Raw genomic sequence first — 11,836 nt, 5'->3', positions numbered from 1 at the left:
TTTTCTATCCCTAACCTTAACCTTCCTACTCATTTTCTTATCCTCCCTGACCCCTAACTCATTCCTACCTACTTACTTTTTTTTGTTTAATTACTTACTGCTCCTCTGGAGTAATCCTCCGGAGCAGAAGTAATCTCCGGCTTGCGCTGACCTGGCCTGCCCAGACCTCGCCCCCATACCGCCCCTTTCTTTTGGCCTGGCACTCATGCGTGTAAATCGGTGGTTCTGCGCGTGGCCGGGCCCTTTAGAAAATGCATGCAGCGCATCGGGCCCGGCCACGCGTGTAACTGCTGCTAGTTGCGTACGTGGCCCTTTGAAAATCAACCCAACACTGGAAAAAATGTGAAAGAACAGCAACCATATTTGGAACCTCAAAATTTATTTTTACATGTAATTTTCCATAAATTTAGAAAAAGACTGGAGTGAAACTGGGCAAATCTTGCTTGAAACACACTAAGCAAAGGCAAGGCAAAGCAAAAAGGGTAAAAAGGCCCTTTAATTTTGCCACCATGATCAGAGCAGATGACAGGATATTGCTCCAACAGTATGGCATGTCACCAGAGCTTTTTTCTTAATGAAATGACTAGCTGGATTAATTAGCCAAAGAGGTTGAAGATGAATGCATGGCTCGCATCATTCTGACCAGTCTTGAGCGTACATGGCCATTGCTGCTTTAAATGAACACATTTATATTCTGAGAATCTGCGACAGTTACAGCTCGGTTTCCTATGAAAATAACAAGCAACTCAGTTTCCATGTTCAGAACAGCAACTCTCATCCCTCAACCATATTTTCTTTTCAATTTTTCTGACTGATTTCCAGGGCTTGATGTGGAATTAGAATTACTGTCACTGCTGTGAAACGTTGGGTTCCCATGTGTTAAGAAACTGTTTTCAGTCATGATCCGCAGAACAGTCTCCAGGGCAATTGGAAGATAAGTCTTCATCATCTGCAACATAAAGTAAAAGCAATAAACACGCAGATAGAGGCAGTTACACCTTAAATAATTCCTTTTGCTGGGTGTTGGAATGTAAACACTTCTGAGCTGCCAAGTGGCCTAGTTCAAGGAAGGAACTTTTTGGTCAGCCTTGTTTTTGAAGTTCCATCACAATATATTGTGGCATTTGTAAACCTAGTTTCTACTATTTGAAATCAGTGCTTTAAGTACCGAAATGCATCTATATGGGGTTGTTGGAAATCCAAGAATGGCCTAAAAGTTCCCTCCTTGAACTAGGTCAAGTAGCAGCTCTGACATTTTAATTTAATTTGTGCAATAAACCTCTGGGAAGAGGCCACTAATTACACTCTGGAAAAAAGCATTTCACTTGAAAAGTTGTATGAACCCTAACCCAGAAAAAGCAAGTGTTGCTTACCTGTAACAGGTGTTCTCACAGGACAGCAGGATGTTAGTCCTCACATATGGGTGACATCACAGGATGGAGGCCTGTTCGGAAAACTTTTCTGTCAAAGTTTCTACAAAGCTTTGACCGACACTGGCACACTGAGTGCACTGAGCATGCTCAGCCTGCAATTATCCCTGTGAACCACAGGTGTCTCCCTCAGTCTCGTCTTATAGCTAAAAGCGCAAGCGAAACTAAAATAAAAGTAAAAACGTACACAGACCCAACTCCGCGGTGTAGCGGGTGGGTTTTGTGAGGACTAACATCCTGCTGTCCTGAGAGAACACCTGTTACAGGTAAGCAACACTTGCTTTCTCACAGGACAAGCAGGATGGTAGTCCTCACATATGGGTGAGTACCGAGCTGAGGATGCCCGAGAGTGCACCAAATGCACCCAAGATGCGCGAAAAGCGCAATGACGGGGGTGGAATTTGGATCGGAGGGCATCCAGAAACCCTTAACGGGTTGATGGAAGGATATTGGGTAGTGAAACCGAAAAGAATAAGAGTAGACGGACTGGCCAAACATGGAGCATGACGGCTAGTCATATCTAAGCAATAATGGGCTGCGAAGGTATGGAAAGAACTCCAGATTGCAGCCTGATAAATTTGTACAAGCAGCAGCGGCCAAGGGGAAGCTATGAAGGCCGGGACAGACGCAACAGAGTGTGGTTACACACAGAGTTGTAGTGAAATGCCTGCTTGTTGGTAGGAAAAAGATACAGATCATCATTTAGGAGGAATAGGTCTGTTTGCCCACAGGAACTTGCAGCTTGACTCTTGCCACAGAAGGAGAGAGAGAGTTAGGAATTCCTATGGAGTGTAGTGCGATCTAGATAGAATACAAGTGCACTATTACTGTGCAAGAAGTGGAAAAAACCCTCTCTGGTGAGAGAGAGGTGTTGGGAAAAATGGACAGAGTATATTCTGAGTAAGGTGAGATGCAACGTCTACCTTAAGAAAGATAGGAAGTTGAATAAGTAAAAACCACTTGGTCCCGGAGGAACGCAGGGTCGGATGAGTATGTAACAAGGTGTGTAACTCACTGACCCTGTTGGCAGAAATGACATGAGGGAAAAAATTTCCCACGTCAAACTGTGAAAAGAGCAATGGAAAGGCTCGAACGGAGAACGTATGAGACTTACAAGGATAAGATATAGGTTCCGTTCTGTGACTAGTGAAAATAGAGGTGGCTTGATCAGTGGATAATCCATGGTAAGCTGATTCAGAAGGGGTTTACCGTAAATCGGGTATCCCAACTCCCAAACGATAAACCAATTGGAACAGAGGTGTACCTATGTGGAGGATGTCTGGGGAACAGAATCCGAGGGAGCAAGAGAAAGAGTGGTGTAGAAAAAAGAAAAAAGGGTAATACCCTTTTGTATGCGTCATGCGGTAAATCATGCCATTTGGAATGGTAGGATTTATGTGTGGAAGGTTTTGTGATGCTACCAGTACCTGAGAACATCAGTAAGTCTACTATTTGTGACTGACTGGTGAGAAGGCGAATTGGTTACTGGTGTGATAGATTGAGAAGTATGGGAAAAATACTGGTCTCTGGCAGGACGTGGGTGTGAGGAGCAGTGAACCCCGTCCCAGTTCAGCATTAGAAGAGTGCTGGCTATGAAAGGCAGCAGAAGAGACATTTAAGAGGCCCTTGATGGAAGAAAGGCATCTATGGGAACGCATTGGAAACATGTGCAGGGAGTAGAATCTGTGCACCGTATGGTTCGATTCAGACGCAGAGGGCAAGTTCGGTTGACCTCAGCGCTAGAAGATTCTCGCCACACATGTAGTTCGAGACCATTCGAGAGAATGGAACCTACATGGAGAAGGTCTGTTAGTGCGTTCGGTAAATCTCTTAGAGAAGTGGCCCGAGGATGCATGGAGTGAGCAAGGGCCAAGGGTAGAGCTGCGCAGCTTCCTTGCAGAGCAGCTAAGATGTTGTGTGTGCTTGTGTGTTGGAAAAGCACATTGTCCCTATGCTGTCTGTCTGTATGCACAAAGATTTGTTGCAGAGGCAGTATTGGAAGGCATAAGGATATAACTCATGGCTACAAGCTCCAGGAAGTTTATGTGAAACTGCGCCTGGAGCGGAATAGATACATATTGGGTTGAGAAGATTTTAGGTCAAAACTTACAACCCTGAGGAAATGAGAGTATGAGCGGGATCAGACTAGGTTTTGGTTCTAGATCTGCAATATAGATGAGGGACGAAAGTGGTTGAACAGCTTGGACCCACTGATAATGGAATTTCACTGTATCTAACCCATAGCAGTTTTGGATCTATGAGGAAAATACATAGTGAAAAAACCCCATAGCCTGACAATGAAGAATTGAGGGGCTGAGATTATGGAAAAAATGCACGCAGGGACATGAAAGAATTTATTAGAATGTCTGTGCGTATGCTGGACAGGAAGATCATTGTGACTATGGTGTCCAGAAGTGTTGTAAAAGGGATTTATGGCAGTGACAGTAATCCCAGTTACTAAATGTATAGTGAGTCATGAAGAAGTTACAGCTCCGTGCATGGACTGACTGTGGTTATGCAGCTGTCCATGCAAGGAAAAGCGTGAATGATGTTGCACTCCACAGTGAAGCAGTATTCAACGATAGTGATTCAATGAATACCCCAGTTGCCGAAGCTGGTGTAACCGGCAGAGCTTGGAATTGTAATATTGTTGACTCACCATGAAGCACATAGAAAGATTAGAGGTAATGTACTTACTGCGATATGGAAGCATGGTAACGAGAGATACCATTTTACCTGTGCCTTCTGAAGAAAGTTGGTATTTCTGAGGTCCAGGATGGGCGGAGAGTAACTACTTTCTGTTGAAAGAAAGAATAGTGTAATTAAAAGTCCCCAACCACCCCCCTTCCCCCCTCTGCACTTTGTAGCGTCTGGGGGAGTGTACCGGGAACCTTGGTACAAGGTGGGGTGGCTGCTCTGATATCCGGCCAGTTGAGAGACCAGGAGGTGTCCAACTGGAGGGGCTGATGTAATCTGGATATCATGTAACCTCCCACGGGAGTGTGAGCGGTAAAGTCTTACCCGCATTTCTATGTGCTGTACAAGGAGACATCGAGACCTGTCGTCAGGCTTCGAGGTGGACTTGCACTTGAGGCAGCATTTTCTGGATTTCGTGTTTAGCAAATCAGCGAATGCACCTGGAACTTTGGTTCTGAAGCAGTGACCAGAAGCCAGAGCATTAATCAGTACAGAGCCTCGTTGCTGTAAAAGGGAGGAAGCCCTGATGCAATCTCAAAGAAATGATAGAGAGGTTCTCCTGGTATTGTGGCTGACATAGCGATATGTGAAACTAATATGGTTCTTGGAAGGTACATGACCTAGAACTTTTCGAACCATGTGGCCTGAATTAGAGAACACATCTCAATGGGAATACCGCAGAAGCGGGTACTTACCATCCGACGTGGATCGCCGAAGGACGAGCCGGTGAAGATTGCTGGCTCCGTCAATTTCAGGAGTCCTCGAGGGGTAGCCTGTGGACGTAGACGTCTGTCTCAACTCTGATGCCTGGTATGGTGGCGCAGATATAGAGGAGACAGGCTGGGCGTGGCTGGCGCTTACACCGTAATTAGTGGAGGGCCACAATCCCACACCGATGATGGTGGGGCACGCCTCGGGAATAGGGGAGTCGATTAACGAGCTCGTGAACCCGACCCTCATCGCAGCTGCATGATGTCTCGTGACGCCAGTGCAGAATTCTTCGGAACTCATTCCGGTGTTTCTGGAGTACCAAGGACTGCCAAAACTGTGCATAACAGTGCCGATGGCAGTGGTGATGTTGCTCGGCCCGAGCATTGTCCAGCATCGAGAAGGATAGCACCGATGTGCTGGATGGTGTCGGTGGCGGACAGTCACCGTGTTGGTGATGATGCATGCCACGGTGCTCGGCCTGGTCTTTCCCCAGCGTCGAGATGGATGCCCTCGCTGTCGTGGATGGCGACTGATGATGGACTATCAGCATGCCTGCACTGCTCCTGGCAATATGTAGTGAAACGGGGCTTTAATAAGAACCCAAAGCATGGAGCACTGTGTTTAGGCGAAGGCATTACGTGGCGGTGCTATGTCGGTGTTGACGGTGTCAATGGCGGCCAAAGCAGCCTCGAGGGTATCGTCAAAAATATATATGAAAAAATGATGACGCGGCCAGAGTAATGACGACAGTGACGGAGCACTGATGGCATCAGCGTAGGTATCTATGAGAATGATGTGACATTGAATAATCAAAAAAAAAAAAAACCACATCGTTGGTATCGGAAAAATGATACCAGCATCGACGGAGTCTATGACCGCATCGATAGGAACGAAGACACCGATGTAAACGATGTGGGCGTCGAGGGCATCAGTAGCATGGCCACGGGCATAGACGGCATGGCCACAGACGTCGACGGTATCGATTGGATCGACTCGAGCAGCAATGGCATAGATGCCACAGACGCGGGCACCGACACCATGGGCACCGATGGATTTGACATGGGCATCGATGCCATGGACGGAAAGGCCCTGGGCATTAATGGCATCCATAAAATGAAGGATGGTATCAATGGAATGACCCTGGCATCGATGGAAGTGCCCCAGGCGACGGTGGTATCAACCCGGGCATGGATGGCACAGACGAGACAAGGTGTATGTCGATGGCATCCATCTGGGCAATGATGGCACCGATGGAACCCAAGGAAAAATCAGTGCCATGGATGAAAAACATGGACGGCACTGATAGAAATGATGCAGGGAGGATGGCATCAGGGTACCGTGGGGGGAGGGGTACTGATGGCATCTAAGAATCCAGGACAGTCTGAAGGGGGTACCAACAGTAGCAATGGGGCATCGACTGCGCGAGAAGTCCATTAACGGCTATTAATCAAGTTTACTTAGGGAATAGCCACTGCTATTAATTGCATCAGTAGCATGGGATCTCCTTAGTGTTTGGATAATTGCCAGGTTCTTGTGGCCTGGTTTGGCCTCTGTTGGAAACAGGATGCTGGGTTAGATGGACCCTTGGGTCTGACCCAGCATGGCAAATTCTTATGTTCTTATGAGGGTACCGAGGAAATCGAAGGACCTGAAACTACAGGAGCCCTGGCGGCAACGGAAACCATGGAAGTCCCTGTCGCACTAGCGCTAATAACCAAGCAGAGTGTCACAGAGGGACACTCGCAGGCTATGTGTAGCTAACTGAAAAAATAGGAAGAGGGAAAGCCGCAGTCGGTTGGCAGGCCAGAAAGGTGACAGGAACCAACCGAAAAAACAGGGCATAGTACTCACCGAACATTGAATAAACGTACGCAGAGGGAGACCCGTGCAGGGAAAAGTGTTTGTGAAATAAAAATTTAAGTCTAGAATTTCTCACAGAGCTCCTAACCGCTATGCTTACTGCAGAGCGGAAAAAAGAAGACTGAGGGAGACACCTGTGGCTCACAAGGATAATTGCAGGCTGAGCATGCTCAGTGCACTCAGCGTGCCAGTGTCAGTCAAAGCTTTGTAGAAACTTTGACAGAAAAATTTTCCGTACCTGTGATGTCACCCATATGTGAGGACTAACATCCTGCTTGTCCTGTGAGAAAACCAAAAACAATCATTTCTTTATAATGAGAGGATTATTATCATGATTGATCTTTACGAGGAGGGAAAATCGTTAACAGCCAAGAAAAGAAGAAGAGATTGTAATGCCATTGGGCAAATTGAGATCTACACACAAGTAAAGTTGTGGTTCATTGACGAGATGGGAAGACCTCAGCACTGACTAAATTATTAAAGATGTATGGAAATTTATTGAAAAGATGATTGCTTTGATGTAAACCACATATGTTAAGTGTTGTAAATAGCATATAAGCCACAAGGGTATAAGATCTTTACCGATAAATGCATATACAGTTTTTCCCATACTTGTTTGTGAGTTGGTGTAGTAAGGCTGCTTAATGATAATGTTTGTACTTGTGTTTTAAATTGAATGAATAGGTAAGAGTGTGAATGAGTTTAAGGGTGAATGTTGTGAAACTACTGAGACACATTTCATGGTATGTGTTAAGTAATTTGTAATAATAAAGTTTGTTAACTCTCTTATATTTGTGTGTGTGTTAGGACATTCCATTGCTATACACAATTATGAATTTGCACTACCTTCTAAAGGTCCATCTAATAAGCCCAACGCAGTACAGCACAGGCAACCCAAGGTCAAGTACGGGGCTTTGAAGCAAGCCGAAAAATGATATGATTTCCAAATGTCTAAGTACAGAAGCTGTGGAGGAAAGAAGGAGCGCCAATTCATTTTTATTTTTCAATTTGAAATGATTTTTTGAAAAGTCACCCATCTGTCACCTCAATGGATTATTCTGGTAAAGTAGAACCATTATACAGTATGAGCCACTCTAACCATTAACCACGAGAGCATCCAGAATGTTTAGTCAATACAAGAAGTTCCACATGGAATTAAAGGAGCCTGCTTTCCAGGATGTGTGTGTGTGACTGGATGTATATAGATTTGAAAAATAAAACAAACACTTCCCTTCCCTCCGAGGTCTCATGACTCCCCTGACATGTTCTGAAAATTTGAAATGGCTAGGACATACACAACGATCTCAAAAGTCTTCATTCCCCTTTGGAAAGCAGGATTAAAAATTCAGTTCAACTGGGTGACCTATTTAGCGCTTTCTAATTTATGTCATTTATATGTATATACCGCATAACCAGTAAAATTTACAATAGAAGTGGTTTACAGATTTAACAAACAACAAAATCCAGCATAAAACCAGTTACCAAAGAATGCAACTTTACATATAGAAACTACCAGGTGCCAACTGCCACTGCCCCCCCCCCCCCTCCCTAATGCAGGAGACCACAGTGTTTCAGACAGGGAAGATGTAGCCATGTGCATTGTGCTCTGCAGTGAACACAATTTAGGTCTTGATTTCAATATTTAAAGGAACATGTTGCCATTTCATTTTAAGATATGTATGCAAAATATTTTCAAGCTGTTTGCACAGTTGGAAGATGTTACGGGTTCAGACTGTGCACACTGGTATCCTGCCCAGGGGCTCTGACCTGGGGAGCTTATCCCATATAAACACACACAATTACTGGGATTATACCTGGGGGCTTGAACCCAGGAGCTTATCCCCTACACAAAGAGCCACACACATACTTTGATTAAGTACATCACGGTTCCAGGAAAAATAAGTTTAATTGAGCAATATGAGGATAAAACAAATACAATCAGATCAAACAGAATAAGTAATGGTAGATAATAATTGCTACATAGATATAAAAAGCTTACATTTCCAAAGGATCAGCCATACCATCATGCCCAGGGCTCTCTCTTCCCTCTGTCTCTCTCTTCCCTCTCTCGCTGTCTCCCTTTATACACTACAAAGCTTGTGAAAAGCAACAGCTGTTCCCTCCCTATGAGTTCTTATCAGTTTTCAGACACAGCTGTGTGGCCTTCATTCTCTCTCTCAGGCTTTAGTATAAGTTAATTGCTAGTTTTCTCATCATAGACTTAGTGGAATAACTAAACAAACACTCTTGCCTGTTCGTAAACATTTCACAGTACAAGACAGTAAACAGGCTTGTGGCCTTCAAACTAGTCTGTGTATGGGTGAAAATTCTAAATCCATACGGCCTAACCTCTATATACATCCTCAGGAAAAAGTAACAAAAAATGACTCCAACAGAAGTGTGTACTGAAATCGAGCTGCTTCTCACCTCCAAGCCACCCACAGTGCGTAAGGGGTTGATGAAAGTGAATTCTTAATCATGCACATGATCACTGGGGCAAGTACTGAAATAATTGACTTTTCTTACCCTGGTAGGCTGTTCCACACCAAATGCAATAAAAGTGCTCTTTTCTTAAATATGTGGTGAGAGCTTCTAACTTTTCAGAAGACTGGAATGATTAAAAAAATAAAATGCAATTAGGTTTCTGGGTACATATGTAAAAACAACTAGATTTTCAAAGAAAAATCACACAACGAGTTTGGATTTTTTCATGCATCAGTGTCAGACTCTTGGTAGCAGACTGCAAACAAACCTGTCAAGGCTACATGAACATCAAGCAGACACGTGTATTTTGTTTTAACCCACCTGTTTCCGACTGTTCCTCTGAGCTTTCTGCTCAATCAGAAACAGAGCTGGGAACCGGCCCCATGAGCCTTCATTAGCAACTACCCAGAGATATCAAGCTTCCCCTTCCCCCACCTTTAATGCAGACATTGCAGTAACAGCCCTTGGCTGGGGGACACATACCAAGGCTCCTTCCATAGCCCTATAATCACAGGTCCTGAATCCAGGAACAATGTGCTGCTGTCACATGAAGACTATGACACTCTGCATCCCTCCCCGCGGGGCTGTGGACACTTTCAGGCCGATGCATTACTGGCTTGCATAAAACAGGCGCTCATGATTGAACGCCCGCTGTCCTAATGGGTGCCCAGCCACCTCTCCTGGGCACGCAATGCATTATTTAAATGAAGGGTCACGCTAAAAAGGACACAGTAGGTATAACTTGTGAGTCCCTAGTGCATCTATGGCATCAGGCGCCCAGGAGAAGTGGCTGTGCACAGGTTAGGAAAATGATGCTGAATTAATGAGCGTCTGTTTTCCTAACCTGTTCAGAGCCACTCAGCCTAGCACGTGCAAAATGTGCGCCCAACAGCTTTTAGCTTGTGTACTAGGCTCAGCACACTATATAGCATCGGCCTGTTTCTGCAGCATCCCCAGCTGAGCCGGGGAATGAGAGCTAGCAACTGGACCCAGGTCCCTCTGGCACAGCACTGCTACCGAGCCAGCCCAGAAAATAACATTTTTATAAAGGAAATAGAATGCTGTCAGGTACTTCCTGGGGTCTCCTTTTCCTCTTCTTAAAAAAAAAAAAAGAGAAAAGAGTTGTGGAGGGACCAATTTTTAATTATGAGCTTGTAGATCTGCAAGATAATTTTCAAAGGGAAACCTCTAGCAAAATTTCATTTGGAATATTCCAGCTGGCAGGAGAATGCGAGTACTTTGCTTTGAAGCAGGTTCAAAGTGCACATGGGGATTCCATTCAGATTTCTGCGTACTTCCTCTCTCCCACCCTTTCGTCTCTCTGGGTAAAAGCACAAGGCACTGTGAACAGTGTATTTTTACATGCACCTAGTTTTGGGGGGGGGGGGGGGGGGGGGGCGGGGCGGTCAAGTTTCAAGCAGGCTTTTTACACCTGCAAAAACAGTTTTGAAAATTTGCTTCATAACTTGCATGAAAACTAACTGTATATTTATTACTGGCTAGGACAATGCTTTCCAAACCTGGCCTGGGAGGTTTTCAAGAGCCTCTGGGCTAGAGAAATGCTGTAATTCTATATATGTAAAGTAACCTTGGGCAGGTGATAGCCACCAATAAGGTGCATCTCAGCACCTTCTCATTTCCATTGTATGCATTCACATTGCATGTCTATGCCAGTTTTGGGACTATTTTTGTTTAGTAAACCAAAACAGCTTTGCTTGCTGATCTCTGTATTCGTTAAAACTTACGCTTAATTCTTCAGCTTCATCACCTAAGGCATCTTCCTCCTCATGCTCATCCTCTGGTTGCTCAGCTGCAGGCCAGTACCAACTCTCCAGGGGAAGAGATGTACCCTCAAAAAAAAGTATTATTTCATTTTAGGATTCATCCCCACAAAAGCTATGTGAGAGGAAGAAATGTAAAAGCATTGTACAAAACACAAGGAGAATGTGACAATGTTCACATAGCCACGCAGAAAGGAAAACTGGCATCTCCTGGATTTGTCAAGTTGGGTTTTTTTTTTTTTTTTTTTTAATATGCCCTCTCTCTGCAGACCCCTCCTTTGCAGCAGTTTATAAGTTTTCACTAATTGAGTCCTTCAGAGATTAATACAATACACAGTTCAGGATTATTCTCTTTAGAAGCAAACTTCACCACATAATTCTGTAATCAACTATCCTGCATATGCTGGGCTTTGTAACAGCAATTGGGGGGAGGCACTACAAACAGGTCTAGTTTTCAGGATATCCACACTGAATATGCATGAGATATCTGCTTACAATGGAGGCAATGCATGCAGATATACCTCATACATCATTCATTGTGGATATCCTGAAAACCAGATCTGGCTGTAGCACTCCAGGAGTTGCCTACCTCTGATCTAGATTGTGCCTGCTTAGTTATCTGGCCAGAATCATTTATCCCCACTACAAATTATTTGATTTAAAGTCTGTTCTTCCTACTCAATACCTGGTCAGAAAATCAGGACCGCTCAGCAGCAGTGCTGTATACCATCAGGCCTGGATTTAGGAATAGGCAACTGCCTAGGACAGAGAGGGCCAACTCCAGTCCTCGAAAGCCACAAACAGGCCAGTTTTTCAGGACATCCACAAGGAATATGCAAGAGAGAGATTTGCATGCACTGCCTCCACTGTATG

The 11,836-nt window shown here is 44.6% G+C and overlaps 1 long non-coding RNA gene across 1 annotated transcript; it reads right to left on the bottom strand.

The window, feature by feature from the left end:
* Positions 1–362: 362 nt before the first annotated feature.
* On the bottom strand, positions 363–11,134 carry LOC115087329. The gene is made up of 3 exons (XR_003855498.1): positions 10,928–11,134; positions 9,225–9,306; positions 363–949 (listed from the first exon to the last, which is right to left on the bottom strand). It is a non-coding gene; the product is annotated as an uncharacterized LOC115087329 (long non-coding RNA).
* Positions 11,135–11,836: the final 702 nt, after the last annotated feature.

Source organism: Rhinatrema bivittatum, chromosome 3 (assembly GCF_901001135.1).
Source record: "Rhinatrema bivittatum chromosome 3, aRhiBiv1.1, whole genome shotgun sequence".
Classification (NCBI taxonomy): Eukaryota; Metazoa; Chordata; class Amphibia; order Gymnophiona; family Rhinatrematidae; genus Rhinatrema; species Rhinatrema bivittatum.
The sequence above is the reverse complement of the archived record's forward strand: the minus strand, read 5'-3'. Positions and strand labels throughout refer to the sequence as shown.